The sequence below is a fragment of the Helianthus annuus genome, chromosome 9 (genome assembly GCF_002127325.2).
Source record: "Helianthus annuus cultivar XRQ/B chromosome 9, HanXRQr2.0-SUNRISE, whole genome shotgun sequence".
NCBI lineage: Eukaryota > Viridiplantae > Streptophyta > Magnoliopsida > Asterales > Asteraceae > Helianthus > Helianthus annuus.
This window is the reverse complement of record NC_035441.2, coordinates 47,148,469-47,164,502: the sequence shown is the minus strand read 5'-3', so window position 1 is coordinate 47,164,502 and position 16,034 is coordinate 47,148,469.

The window sequence follows — 16,034 nt, the reverse complement described above, 5'->3', positions numbered from 1 at the left end:
TCTTGTAATATGTGAAAACCCTAGCTCTCATATGATACTTCTGTGATTTCGATTTGATTCTGAATTATTGATGATGATGATTAGTTGTATGTTTGATAGATTGTTCCTGTAATGATTGTTGTTGTTGATCATAGGTTGATTGATTATGATCCTGCCGTCAATATGTATGAAATTAGGGTTAGAAACCAAGAAACGTAACTGCTTTAATTTCAAAGATCGAGTGATTGATATGTTACTCAGAGTTTTGTGAATGTATATGCTTGTCTGAGTTTCGCAACCCTAATGTATATGTTGTCTGAGTTTTAGCTTAACAAGTTGTCCGAATTTTGGTATGTAACATTTGAAGTCCGAACTTTAAAGGTGTGTAGTAGTCCGATGTTTATATAACGTGCTTGTCAGAGCTTTAAAGACTCAAAGTCTTGTCCGAGTTTATTGAATCAAACCCTATCCGACCTTTGTGACATAATGCATCAAGTCCGAGTTTTTGTGTTAAGCACTATGTCCAAGTTTTAAATATGGCATGAAGGTCCGACCTTTAACTCAATGTGATGTCCGAGTTTCTTTTCATCAAGTAATGTCCGGGCTTTGTGACCTTTAGGGTGGTCCGAGTTTTGTAGTGTTGTTGTTGTTGTCCGAGTTTTGGCCCCCAAGCCCCCTGTCCGACTTTTACCCCCCCCCCCACCTATGTGTCCGACCTTTAACACCCACACCCCATGTCCGAGTTTCAAGTTTAGCACCCCACACCCATTGGTCCGAGTTTCATAAGGGGGTGGGTTATTGTCCGAGTTTTGCTACATCATAATCATATGGTCCGAGCTTTTGTATGTGATGGTTTGATCTGAGTTTTTAAGAACAAGTGTTTGGTCCGAGTTTCGTTATATGTTACGTGATTTACCCTGTGAACTGTTAAATGCTTAACTGTGAGTTCTGTTCTATATGTCAGGTATGTGGTATGTAACTGAGTTGTGTTAACTGGGTATATAAGCTCAGTGTGTGTGCGGTAACCCTGATGGTTCTGAATTACTCTGTCGTATGATGTATTACTTGATGAACGTGAATTAACTGTTATGTGAAACATGACGATGATTGCTTAAACACTTCGTGATATAAACGACATACAACTGATTTAATATACATGCATACTATAGGACTCGTTTGATAAATTGCAAGTACATAGTTAAGCATACCGAGCAAACCAAGGTGAGTTCACACAGCCAAGGCATGGGATTCCCGGGTGGGAATTGGATTGGAAGAATTGAATTTGGATAATTACACGTACTTACACTATTGCTAGACTATAGACCATCGTCCTCAGGTTAGTCAGGACACTTACGTAAATCCTATGTAAACTAGTATCAACCATTGTCTCCCGGGTCGGGAGGACACTTACGTAAAACCTACGTAAACTAATACCTACTACTGTCTTCCGGGTCGGAAGGACACTTACGTAAATCCTACGTAAACCCCACACGTACCACTGTCCTCGGGGAAGGGCACTCACGTAAATCCTACGTGTCCTCGTACGTATTCCTGTTCTCGGATTAAGAAGAACACATGGTCGCGAATAGTCTAGTAAGTATAAACATGGGAAGCCCCCATTAGTAAGGTTAAACGTGGGAATCCCCCACTAGAAATAAATATATAATTACAGGAAACCCCCACTATTAGTACATGCATATGTGGGAAGCCCCCACCAAATGAACATACGTATTACTGTCACGAACTTACTTTCTGTGAACTCGCTCAACTAGTTGTTGACTCTCTGCTGCATTCCTTACAGGTCGTTAGATACATGGAGCTTGCACAAGGAGGAGCGGGTCGTTGTGGAGCATGGATCATGAATGCTTAATTAAACACTTATGACATTTCATACATTATTATTTATGTTGGGTTTACTTACATGCTTCCGCTACTTAAACAATGTTTGGTTTTGAACATCAATCATGTCGTGATGAATTACATTATCTACTTTTATTATTAAATGCTGTGTTCGATATGATTGGTGGCTTGATCCTGGTCAGTCACACTCAGTGGCACGGAAGGAGCAGTGGGACTACTCCATTGGTTTGGGAAGCTCGAGTCAGTATTCGAGATGTGTGAATGCCCTGAGGCTCGCAGGGTCAAGTACGCCACTGGTACTTTGGAAGGAATCGCGCTAACCTGGTGGAATGCGCAAGTACAGATACTAGGGTTGGCAGCTGCTAACGCCACCCCCTGGAACGAATTCAAAGAACGCATTAAAAGGGAATACTGCACGCGTGATGACATCCACAAGTTGGAAGTGGAGCTTTACCATTTGAAAATGACGGGGTCAGAAATTGAAGCTTATACGAAACGGACGAACGAACTGGCCATCTTGTGTCCAACCATGGTGGACCCTCCAAGCAAGCGTATCGAATTGTACCTCAAGGGTCTAGCCTCAGAGATTCAGAGCCATGTTACATCGGCTAATCTTGACAACATCCAGGCTATTCAACGCCTCGCTCATCGTCTCACAGATCAGGAAGTGGATCAGAACAGGCTGCCTAAACGCATCAGTGCTACCACTACTGCTGTCACTACTTCCGCTACTCCTAGTGACAACAAGCGGAAATGGGATGGGTATTCCAGCAAGGGTTCCGCTACCGTTCAGTCTCAAGCACAGCGGCAGCGCAAGAATAGTGATCACCAGAGCCCGGGTCAGCCAACTTCTGGTGGTCAGGGGCAGGGTGGATATCGGGGAATTCACCCACTGTGTAACAAATGCAACAGACACCACAGTGGTTAGTGCAACGAGGGACGTTGCCAGAGGTGTCTCAAGGTGGGCCATGAAGCTAAGGATTCAGGAGCCCACGGCCTGCAAATCTGAATCGCCAGCAGCAACAGCAAGCAGAGATCCTATGCAAGGAGAAGATAGTTCGTATTCCTCGTTCGGGTAAGGAACCTCTCGAAGTTCAAGGCGATAAGAGTGGTGCTGTGGTTGGCATCATCTCTTTCTTGAAGGCTCAGAAATGTTTACGAAAGGGGCACACTGCTATTTTGGCTCTAGTTACGGATGCAACAGCAAAGGAAAAGAAGTTGGAGGATATTCCAGTTGTTCGTGACTTTCCTCAGGTGTTTCCTGAAGATTTACCTGGACTACCGCCTCATCGCCAAGTCGAGTTTCAGATCGAGCTCGCTCCGGGAGCAGCACCCATAGCTCGAGCACCGTATCGTTTAGCACCAACTGAACTGGAAGAACTGTCAAAGCAGCTACAGGAGCTTTTGGAAAAGGGCTTTATTCGTCCAAGCTCTTCGCCTTGGGGAGCTCCAGTGTTATTCGTGAAAAAGAAGGACGGTACCTTCAGGATATGCATAGACTACCGGGAACTCAACAAGGTAACGGTAAAGAACCGTTATCCTCTTCCGCGCATAGACGACTTATTCGACCAGTTGCAAGGGTCGAGTTACTACTCCAAGATAGACTTGAGGTCAGGGTATCATCAGCTGAGAGTCCGGGATGAGGACGTCTCCAAAACCGCATTCAGAACTCGCTACGGCCATTACGAGTTTCTAGTCATGCCATTTGGGCTTACGAACGCGCCTGCAGTTTTCATGGATCTATTGAACAGGGTGTGCAAACCCTATCTAGACAAGTTCGTCATCGTTTTCATCGACGACATTCTGATCTACTCCAAGAGTCAGGAGGAACACGAGCAGCACTTACGTCTTATCTTGGAACTTCTTCGAAAGGAACAATTGTACGCCAAGTTTTCTAAATGTGACTTCTGGCTTCGAGAAGTCCACTTCTTAGGCCATGTGGTGAACAGGGATGGGATCCATGTCGATCCATCCAAGGTAGATTCGATCAGGAACTGGCATGCACCACGTACACCAACGGAAATACGCCAATTCTTGGGTTTGGCGGGATACTACAGACGGTTTATCAAGGACTTTTCAAAGATCGCACAGTCGCTTACCCTACTGACACAGAAGGGTGTCACCTACCGTTGGGGCAACACTCAGGAAACTGCTTTTCAGCACTTAAAGGATAGACTTTGCAGTGCACCTATCCTCTCATTTGCCAGAGGGCACGGACGATTTTGTAGTATACTGTGATGCATCCATCCAGGGTCTTGGATGTGTGTTAATGCAGCGCGACAAGGTCATTGCTTATGCTTCGCGCCAACTCAAGGTTCATGAATGGAATTACACGACGCACGATTTAGAGCTGGGAGCTGTTGTTTTCGCGCTTAAGATATGGCGACACTACCTGTACGGTACCAAGTGCACTATTTACACCGATCATAGGAGTCTCGAGCATATCTTCAAGCAGAAGGAATTGAATATGCGTCAACGACGATGGGTCGAGCTACTTAATGATTATGAATGCGCTATCAAGTACCATCCAGGCAAAGCCAATGTTGTGGCAGACGCTCTCAGTCGAAAGGATACTTTACCTAGGCGTGTACGAGCTTTGCAGCTCACTATCCAGTCTGATCTTCCTGTACAGATACGAAATGCTCAGGTTGAAGCATTGAAAACAGAAAACGTCAAGGCCGAAGCCTTACGCGGATCAAGGCAATGATTAGAACAGAAGGAAGACGGCGCCTACTATGTAACAGGACGTATTTGGGTACCACTATATGGCGGATTACGGGAACTTGTGATGGATGAAGCACACAAGTCTCGCTACTCGGTACATCCAGGGTCGGATAAAATGTACCACGATCTCAAAACAACATACCGGTGGCCTAGCATGAAAGCCCACATCGCTACTTACGTCGGCAAGTGTTTGACATGTGCAAAAGTCAAAGTGGAATATCAGAAACCAGCGGGTCTACTTCAGCAACCCAGGATACCACAGTGGAAATGGGAAGAAATTTCCATGGATTTCGTAACTGGCCTGCCTAGATCCCAGCGTGGGAATGATACTATTTGGGTGATCGTTGATCGACTCACAAAGTCTGCTCATTTCTTGGCTATCAAAGAAACAGATAAGTTCTCTACGTTAGCAGACATCTACTTGAAAGAAGTTGTTTCGAGGCACGGGGTGCCCACCTCCATTATTTCGGATCGGGATGCACGATTCACTTCAGAACTATGGCAAGCGATGCACAAAGCTTTTGGCTCTCGTTTAGACATGAGCACAGCATATCATCCTCAGACGGATGGGCAGTCTGAGCGAACGATTCAAACTCTTGAAGACATGCTTCGGGCATGTGTTATTGATTTCGGCAACGGCTGGGAAAAGCATCTCCCTTTGGTGGAGTTTTCGTATAATAACAGCTATCATACCAGCATTCAAGCCGCTCCATTCGAGGCATTGTACGGGCGTAAATGCCAGTCACCTCTCTGTTGGGCAGAGGTGGGGGATAGTCAGATCACGGGTCCGGAGATTGTAGTGGACGCCACAGAAAAGATTGCGCAAATACGGCAACGTATGGCGGTAGCTCGCGACCGTCAGAAAAGCTACGCGGATGAGCGTAGGAAGCCATTGGAATTTCAGGTCGGGGACCGGGTTTTACTTAAAGTCTCACCCTGGAAGGGTGTGGTACGTTTTGGCAAGCGAGGCAAACTAAATCCGCGGTATGTCGGACCGTTCGAGATCATTGAGAAGATTGGCAAAGTGGCATACAAGCTAAATCTACCAGCTGAACTCGGTGCAGTTCACAACGTATTCATGTGTCGAATCTGAAGAAGTGCCTGTCAGATGAGACCCTCATAGTTCCTTTCAAAGAACTCACTATCGACGAGCAGTTGCACTTCGTCGAGGAACCTGTAGAAATCACGGACCGGGATGTTAAGGTCCTCAAACACAAGAGAATCCCTCTTGTCCGAGTTTGTTGGAACTCCAAACGTGGCCCAGAGTACACCTGGGAACGCGAAGACCAGATGACAGAAAAGTACCCCCAGTTATTCGGAACAAATGCAACCACTACTGAGACTGAAGCTACTACTGCGGAATTTCGGGACGAAATTCCAAATCAACGAGGGGATGATGTGACACCCCAGGAAAATCAGTAAAAGATACAACTTACATAGCTTCCTCAGTAACCGTATGCTAAATTTCGGGACGAAATTTCTTTCAAGTTGGGGATAATGTGACAACTCGAATTTCCAAGATTTCTATTTCGCATTTATTGCACGTCCATTTATTGTTTAGTTGTTTATTTGCACAAATAATTGGCTATGGAACTGTAACGTTTTAATACAATGAAGTGTATTGTGTGATTATGCATGGTTATGTGTTAATTTGGAAAGACTTGTCAAATATGTGAACTTGGTGGTGAAACTGTGAAATTGATGTGAGATGGTGTGCTTGTGTAAGATATAGTAATTCAGGGTGTGTAGAGTAATTAGTGAAAATTAAACTATACTTAACCCTAATCCCTTGTTCACTAATCATTTTCACAAAATCAAAGGGCGTACTGTATTCTCTAATCCCCTAGCAATCATTATCACCATCATCATTGGCAAGCTATTCATCACTTTCGATTCCGCATTTTCTCTAGAATCAACACAAGGTAAATGATTATTGATTATTTGATTGCATCAATTCTTGATTCTTGTAATATGTGAAAACCCTAGCTCTCATATGATACTTCTGTGATTTCGATTTGATTCTGAATTATTGATGATGATGATTAGTTGTATGTTTGATAGATTGTTCCTGTAATGATTGTTGTTGTTGATCATAGGTTGATTGATTATGATCCTGCCGTCAATATGTATGAAATTAGGGTTAGAAACCAAGAAACGTAACTGCTTTAATTTCAAAGATCGAGTGATTGATATGTTACTCAGAGTTTTGTGAATGTATATGCTTGTCTGAGTTTCGCAACCCTAATGTATATGTTGTCTGAGTTTTAGCTTAACAAGTTGTCCGAATTTTGGTATGTAACATTTGAAGTCCGAACTTTAAAGGTGTGTAGTAGTCCGATGTTTATATAACGTGCTTGTCAGAGCTTTAAAGACTCAAAGTCTTGTCCGAGTTTATTGAATCAAACCCTATCCGACCTTTGTGACATAATGCATCAAGTCCGAGTTTTTGTGTTAAGCACTATGTCCGAGTTTTAAATATGGCATGAAGGTCCGACCTTTAACTCAATGTGATGTCCGAGTTTCTTTTCATCAAGTAATGTCCGGGCTTTGTGACCTTTAGGGTGGTCTGAGTTTTGTAGTGTTGTTGTTGTTGTCCGAGTTTTGGCCCCCAAGCCCCCTGTCCGACTTTTACCCCCCCCCCCCCTCACCTATGTGTAACAACTGTCACTAAAATCCCTAATTAGGATAGTAATTAGCTATTAAGGAAACTCTAATTGAGACACCCAAGTGATTCTACACAAACCCTAAAAATTTTCAGAATTTTCAGAATCAAGATCAGGGCCCCTAAAACTCAGGGGGGGATAAACCCTAGCCAACGATTATCTTCATAACTAATTATAAAAATCGAATTTTAAGAAACTGACAACACAGCAAGCCTACACGCACGAAGGGCTACTCTATGAAAATAGGGTGGTCACTCGCGTAGCGCGACGGCTAAGGGGGTACCCCTCGCGCTACGCGACGGTGTCAAAATCTCAGTATAAATAGCAGGGGTTGGGACTTGAATTTTGGCACTTGAACGACGAAAATCGGAGTTACGTAGGTCGAGTTATAAGCAAAACAGTCCAACACACACACACAATTATCGAATCGCTGCCGCAGAACAGGGTAATTACTCGATCGCTATTACGATTCAGTTTCCGGAATCAATACATTCAAAGAATGTCTAAGTGCCGCCCACATTGGGCTATGCTTTATCGTTGTCGATAATTCGATAATGAGCCGAAGCATTGTACTTTGTCGTTGTCGATAATTCGATATACGAGTTGAAGTACTATACTTTATCGTTTGTCATTTTGATAAATGAGCCGAAGTATTGCACTTGGACATTCATTGTCAAAATTGATCTCGGGGAATTATCGTAACTGCTGTATTGATCACTAATCCTGTTTTGTGTGCATTATTGTTAAATTAGAAATAATCAAGGCTAATCAGTAGGCTTATACACTGCTCGTTAAATCTGCAATGTGAGTCATTCTCTTTTTATCAACTGTTTTACAATACTCCAAATTATTTTCAAAGTGTTATAATTACAGGGACTAAGTCGTGGATATCTTGATTTATTGGTTAGTGGGGTATTGTGCACATTACTATTTCTCCCAGTTAGGTTCATTGACCTACTAGGGAGAAACGTCACTATTAGAGTTCATTAACCTAATAGTGGTATGACCATCGTCACCATTGTGACTTGTCACCATTGTGGCAGAAAGCCAGATAAAAATAAAGATGTAAACCATTGTAATCGCTCTTATGCTGTACTTTATAACTATGGGTCATTTCCTAAAAAAATGAATGAACTCACTCAGTATTTCCCCGCTGACAAAACCTTTTTCAAACATGTTTCAGGTAATCTGTTGTGAGCAAAGAAAAGTGCCAGGAAGCACTAACCAGCTTAGAAAAGTGGCTCAGTGTAAATAAATAAAGAAACATGTTTTGGAAAATAAAGATTTCCATTGAAATCACATTATTGTAAATTACTGGGTTTTATCCCTAAAATTATATAATGAGCAGTTTCAATACTAAAGATCCTGTTTTAAAAGACTTCCGCTGTCGCCTAAATTAAAATACCGCAGGATTTCTGTCCCGCAGCTCCTGAAACGGGTCAAACCGGGTCGGGGGCCGTGACAGAAATAAGGTGGTATCAGAGCCACTTCTCAAGCCACTGATTTAAGCCAATTAAGTATTTAGAAAATACTTAATTTCCATTAATTGCTATTTTGTGATTATGTGTTCTATTATCTGAATAATTTTGTACAGTATGAGCAGATCTTTATATGCTAGTCAATGTAGTAAGTAATGCAAATTCTTAAATAATTTGACTCAAGTATTAGTACCTTTATTATCTACAATCTAGAAGTCTTATCAAGAAAATCATAAAATTTTCAAATAAAACCTCGTATGATGTAAATTTCAATAGTACCCAGTAGGAACTAATATTTAAAAAGTTTTCTATAAATTTTATGAATTCTGACTATGTCTATTTTTGCTAAACAGCATGAGTAACTTGTCTGAGGCCCTTCAGAATTTAAATCTCTATCCAGTAAGAGTAGAAGTTTCCAGAGATTTCAATAGGTATATACCAGATATAGAAGAACCTATAGAGTTCGATACTTTACCTCTCGAGAAACCCAAGACCAAGGAAATAGAAATTGGGGAAAGTTCTAGGCAAATTGAAAAGTTACCATCTCAGGAAGAGTTAGATTCTATAATGGCAAGCCCTAATACTATTAAGCCTGTTAATGAAACTATTTTTAATCGCTCTCTCGAAGCACAACTACCAATGAACTTAGAACCATCTATTCCAAACCCTTCAATCCACTCGCAAATAAACGAATGGTTACTTAATGAAATACAGTTACAAAACCATCCCTATAAGCTTTTTCCTCAAGTTCCATCTAGAACCTTTATCAAATCCACCAATGAGTAACAAGAATAAGGCTGAACTTCGCTTTGGTAAAGAACTAAGGGATACTAGGAATAGGATCCAAGAGATTGGGAGACAGATCTCCTGGAACTACGATAAGAGGGAACACAGTTACTAGAATATCGTTGACAAAAAGGATAGGGGATTTATGAAACTGTTATTGTGTAATAGTAATAGTAAAATCAGTATGTGTAAGATAAATAATAAAACGGTTGTATATAGAAGCATGAAATTTTAGAAAATTTACAAATTTTGTTCGTATACGTGATTATGTGCAATTAAGTATGATATTGGATTATTTCTTGTATACTAATTATTTATCTATAACATAGTTGTCAAATGGAAAACGCTAATAATGAACCAGTTAATGAGGCTAATGATTCTGAACAACAACCGGGGGATCAATATATGACTAGGCAGGATATAGAAAATATCGTTGCTCAAGGGATAGCCAACACTATTCCAACAATGATAGCTCAAGGGATAGCCAACGCTATTCCAGCCATCGTTGTTGCTGTTAAAAATCCAATAGAACAACAACAACCCGTTCCTAGCAAACGTATTTCTGAAGATAACTTCAGTAATAGCGTAAACGGAGGCAATGATCATGTTAATCATGACAATGAACCACAACCAGCGCCGCTCCCTAAGAAAATGAAAGTTGCAACGCCTGGTTGCACTTACAAGGAATTTCTTGCTTGTAAACCATCTGAGTTTGCAGGCAACGAAGGAGCGACTGCGGCACTACGTTGGTTAGAGAAAACTGAGGCAGTAATTGCCATAAGTAAATGTGCTCAGAATGATCAGGTCATGTACGCGTCAAATCTTTTCAAAGAAGGAGCACTAGAATGGTGGAATACGGTGTTACAATCAAAAGGAAGAAGGATGGCATATGCTATGAACTGGGAAGAATTTAAAAGCTTGGTAGAAAGAAAATTCTGTCCCGAATATGAAAAGGAACAAATGACAAACAAGTTTTTAACCCACCGAATGGTTGATGTAGATTGTCGAAAGTATACTACGACATTCTTCGAATATGCTCGAGTAGTACCAACCCTGGCTTCGCCAGAGCCAGTACTTATTTCTCGATATATTTGGGGATTGATTTCTGAAATCCGTAACATCGTCAAGGCTGCGAAACCTCGCACGATTGATGATGCGGTAGATTTAGCCAATACTCTGACTGACGAACTAGTACGGACAAGAGAAGAAAATAGAAGGAAGGAAGTAGCCCAAAAGATTACCCAGGTAATCCGTTCGGATAACCATAACGATTTTAAGAAAGGAGGGAATGGGCAATCTTCTACTAGTTCATTTTGCAATTTTTGCAAAAGGAAGCATTTTGGAAGATGCAAAGGATACTGCAATTTTTGCAAAATTCCAGGGCATCAGGAAGAAGACTGCAGGAGGAAGAAATTTTCAGTTTGTTACAACTGTGGAGAAACTGGACATCTTAGGCCAAATTGTCCAAAACTAAACAAACCATCTGACACTAAAGCCAAACCTGCAGAAGAAGCAAAAAGGAATGCAAGAGCCTTTCAATTGACTGCTCAGGAAACAGAGCTCATTCCAGATGTAATAGCCGGTACGTCCTAGGTTACAACGTTTACACAAAAAGTATTAACTGACTCTGATGCACACCAAAGTTTTATAAATACTTCATTCTGTCAAACTCTTAACTTAGACAAACCTTTCTTCGCTAACCTAATTCCTATGAAATTAGCCAAGTTTAATGTTGTGTTAGAAATAGATTGGTTAATAGCCAACCCTACTCGAATTCTCTGTGATAAGAACTTTATAGAAAATACAGGTAACCGCCGGAGAAGTATTTATGATTATAGGAAATAAACCACGTAAGGTCACATGATAAATCATGAAGATATTCACTTAGATCCTGCTAAGATAGCAATGGAAGAGTTCGCAATCTTTAAATGGAAAATAGGTATTTTGTAAATTTAGCCGGATACTATAGGCAGTTTATTAAGGATTCTTTTAGATAGATACATCCTTAACTAAGTTAACACAGTTAATTCTAAATAAGAACCCAAACAAAAAGAAGCCTTTAGCTAGCCTTACCAGAAGGAACAGAAGATTTTAAAGTATACGGTAATGCTACAAAGTTAGAATTTGGATATATGGTAATGCGACACAAAAAGGTAATTGTGTATGCATCAAGGCAATTGCAAAAGCACGAAGAAAGCCTTACCACTTGTAAGCCTAAAAATTAGAAACCACAAGTTATCCTTAAGATTAGGAAACATTATCTAAGCAAGCTTACTATCCATATGGGTCATAAGATTTTAAGATACATATTTGAGCAACAAGAATTAAACATGAGGAAAAAGGGAAATCCTCGATGACTACGACTGTGATATTCAGTATCACGAAGGAAAGGCTAAAGACGGTTAGAAGAACTATACAAATAATAAACAAAAGCCGTCGAAGTTCGAATTGGAGACAAAATGCTATTGAAAGTATTTCCTTGGAAAGGAATTTATAAATTCGGTAAAAGAAAAAGCTAAGTCTCTTATACGTAGGACCATTACCAGTAATCCAACACATAGGACCAGTAGCTTATCATTTACAACTACCAGAAGAATTTACATGATGTGTTTCATGTATCCAATCTCAAGAAACATCTATCAGGCGAATCCTTGGTAGTACCTCTTCAAGATATAGAGATAAATGATAGAGAAACCCCTACAAATAAAAGATCGGAAAATTAAGTTTCCCAAACACAAACAACTAGTTGTATGTTTGATAGATTGTTCCTGTAATGATTGTTGTTGTTGATCATAGGTTGATTGATTATGATCCTGCCGTCAATATGTATGAAATTAGGGTTAGAAACCAAGAAACGTAACTGCTTTAATTTCAAAGATCGAGTGATTGATATGTTACTCAGAGTTTTGTGAATGTATATGCTTGTCTGAGTTTCGCAACCCTAATGTATATGTTGTCTGAGTTTTAGCTTAACAAGTTGTCCGAATTTTGGTATGTAACATTTGAAGTCCGAACTTTAAAGGTGTGTAGTAGTCCGATGTTTATATAACGTGCTTGTCAGAGCTTTAAAGACTCAAAGTCTTGTCCGAGTTTATTGAATCAAACCCTATCCGACCTTTGTGACATAATGCATCAAGTCCGAGTTTTTGTGTTAAGCACTATGTCCGAGTTTTAAATATGGCATGAAGGTCCGACCTTTAACTCAATGTGATGTCCGAGTTTCTTTTCATCAAGTAATGTCCGGGCTTTGTGACCTTTAGGGTGGTCTGAGTTTTGTAGTGTTGTTGTTGTTGTCCGAGTTTTGGCCCCCAAGCCCCCTGTCCGACTTTTACCCCCCCCCCCTCACCTATGTGTAACAACTGTCACTAAAATCCCTAATTAGGATAGTAATTAGCTATTAAGGAAACTCTAATTGAGACACCCAAGTGATTCTACACAAACCCTAAAAATTTTCAGAATTTTCAGAATCAAGATCAGGGCCCCTAAAACTCAGGGGGGGATAAACCCTAGCCAACGATTATCTTCATAACTAATTATAAAAATCGAATTTTAAGAAACTGACAACACAGCAAGCCTACACGCACGAAGGGCTACTCTATGAAAATAGGGTGGTCACTCGCGTAGCGCGACGGCTAAGGGGGTACCCCTCGCGCTACGCGACGGTGTCAAAATCTCAGTATAAATAGCAGGGGTTGGGACTTGAATTTTGGCACTTGAACGACGAAAATCGGAGTTACGTAGGTCGAGTTATAAGCAAAACAGTCCAACACACACACACAATTATCGAATCGCTGCCGCAGAACAGGGTAATTACTCGATCGCTATTACGATTCAGTTTCCGGAATCAATACATTCAAAGAATGTCTAAGTGCCGCCCACATTGGGCTATGCTTTATCGTTGTCGATAATTCGATAATGAGCCGAAGCATTGTACTTTGTCGTTGTCGATAATTCGATATACGAGTTGAAGTACTATACTTTATCGTTTGTCATTTTGATAAATGAGCCGAAGTATTGCACTTGGACATTCATTGTCAAAATTGATCTCGGGGAATTATCGTAACTGCTGTATTGATCACTAATCCTGTTTTGTGTGCATTATTGTTAAATTAGAAATAATCAAGGCTAATCAGTAGGCTTATACACTGCTCGTTAAATCTGCAATGTGAGTCATTCTCTTTTTATCAACTGTTTTACAATACTCCAAATTATTTTCAAAGTGTTATAATTACAGGGACTAAGTCGTGGATATCTTGATTTATTGGTTAGTGGGGTATTGTGCACATTACTATTTCTCCCAGTTAGGTTCATTGACCTACTAGGGAGAAACGTCACTATTAGAGTTCATTAACCTAATAGTGGTATGACCATCGTCACCATTGTGACTTGTCACCATTGTGGCAGAAAGCCAGATAAAAATAAAGATGTAAACCATTGTAATCGCTCTTATGCTGTACTTTATAACTATGGGTCATTTCCTAAAAAAATGAATGAACTCACTCAGTATTTCCCCGCTGACAAAACCTTTTTCAAACATGTTTCAGGTAATCTGTTGTGAGCAAAGAAAAGTGCCAGGAAGCACTAACCAGCTTAGAAAAGTGGCTCAGTGTAAATAAATAAAGAAACATGTTTTGGAAAATAAAGATTTCCATTGAAATCACATTATTGTAAATTACTGGGTTTTATCCCTAAAATTATATAATGAGCAGTTTCAATACTAAAGATCCTGTTTTAAAAGACTTCCGCTGTCGCCTAAATTAAAATACCGCAGGATTTCTGTCCCGCAGCTCCTGAAACGGGTCAAACCGGGTCGGGGGCCGTGACACTATGTGTCCGACCTTTAACACCCACACCCCATGTCCGAGTTTCAAGTTTAGCACCCCACACCCATTGGTCCGAGTTTCATAAGGGGGTGGGTTATTGTCCGAGTTTTGCTACATCATAATCATATGGTCCGAGCTTTTGTATGTGATGGTTTGATCTGAGTTTTTAAGAACAAGTGTTTGGTCCGAGTTTCGTTATCTGTTAAGTGATTTACCTTGTGAACTGTTAAATGCTTAACTGTGAGTTATGTTCTATATGTCAGGTATGTGGTATGTAACTGAGTTGTGTTAACCGGGTATATAAGCTCAGTGTGTGTGCGGTAACCCTGATGGTTCTGAATTACTCTGTCGTATGATGTATTACTTGATGAACGTGAATTAATTGTTATGTGAAACATGACGATGATTGCTTAAACACTTCGTGATATAAATGACATACAACTGATTTAATATACATGCATATTATAGGACTCGTTTGATAAATTGCAAGTACATAGTTAAGCATACCGAGCAAACCAAGGTGAGTTCACAAAGCCAAGGCATGGGATTCCCGGGTGGGAATTGGGTTGGAAGAATTGAATTTGGATAATTACACGTACTTACACTATTGCTAGACTATAGACCATCGTCCTCAGGTTAGTCAGGACACTTACGTAAATCCTACGTAAACTAGTATCTACCATTGTCTCCCGGGTCGGGAGGACACTTACGTAAAACCTGCGTAAACTAATACCTACTACTGTCTTCCGGGTCGGAAGGACACTTACGTAAATCCTACGTAAACCCCACACGTACCACTGTCCTCGGGGAAGGGCACTCACGTAAATCCTACGTGTCCTCGTACGTATTCCTGTTCTCGGATTAAGAAGAACACATGGTCGCCAATAGTCTAGTAAGTATAAACATGGGAAGCCCCCATTAGTAAGGTTAAACGTTGGAATCCCCCACTAGAATTAAATATATAATTACGGGAAACCCCCACTATTAGTACATGCATATGTGGGAAGCCCCTACCAAATGAACATACGTATTACTGTCACGAACTTACTTTCTGTGAACTCGCTCAACTAGTTGTTGACTCTCTGCTGCATGCCTTGCAGGTCGTTAGATACATGGAGCTTGCACAAGGAGGAGCGGGTCGTTGTGGAGCATGGATCATGAATGCTTAATTAAACACTTATGACATTTCATACATTATTATTTATGTTGGGTTTACTTACATGCTTCAGCTACTTACTTACATGCTTCAGCTACTTAAACAATGTTTGGTTTTGAACATCAATCATGTCGTGATGAATTACATTATCTACTTTTATTATTAAATGTTGTGTTCGATATGATTGGTGGCTTGATCCTGGTCAGTCACGCTCCCAAGCGGTGATACTCCGCGTGTGGATTTTGGGGGTGTGACACGATCAGCGAGAAAGATAGCACCAAGAAGTTGGCAGAAATATATCTCAAAGAGATTGTGGCACGTCATGGAGTGCCTGTTTCTATCATATCCGACCAAGATGGTCATTTTGTGTCAAGGATTTGGTAGACGTTTCAGAAGGCTTTCGGATCATAGTTGAACCTTAGTACTGCCTTTCACCCTCAGACGGACGGCCAAAGTGAACGAATGATACAAACTTTGGAAGACATGTTACGTGCTTGTGTGATGGACCTCGGTGGGAGTTGGGATACTCACTTGCCTTTAGTGGAGTTTTCCTACAATAATAGAT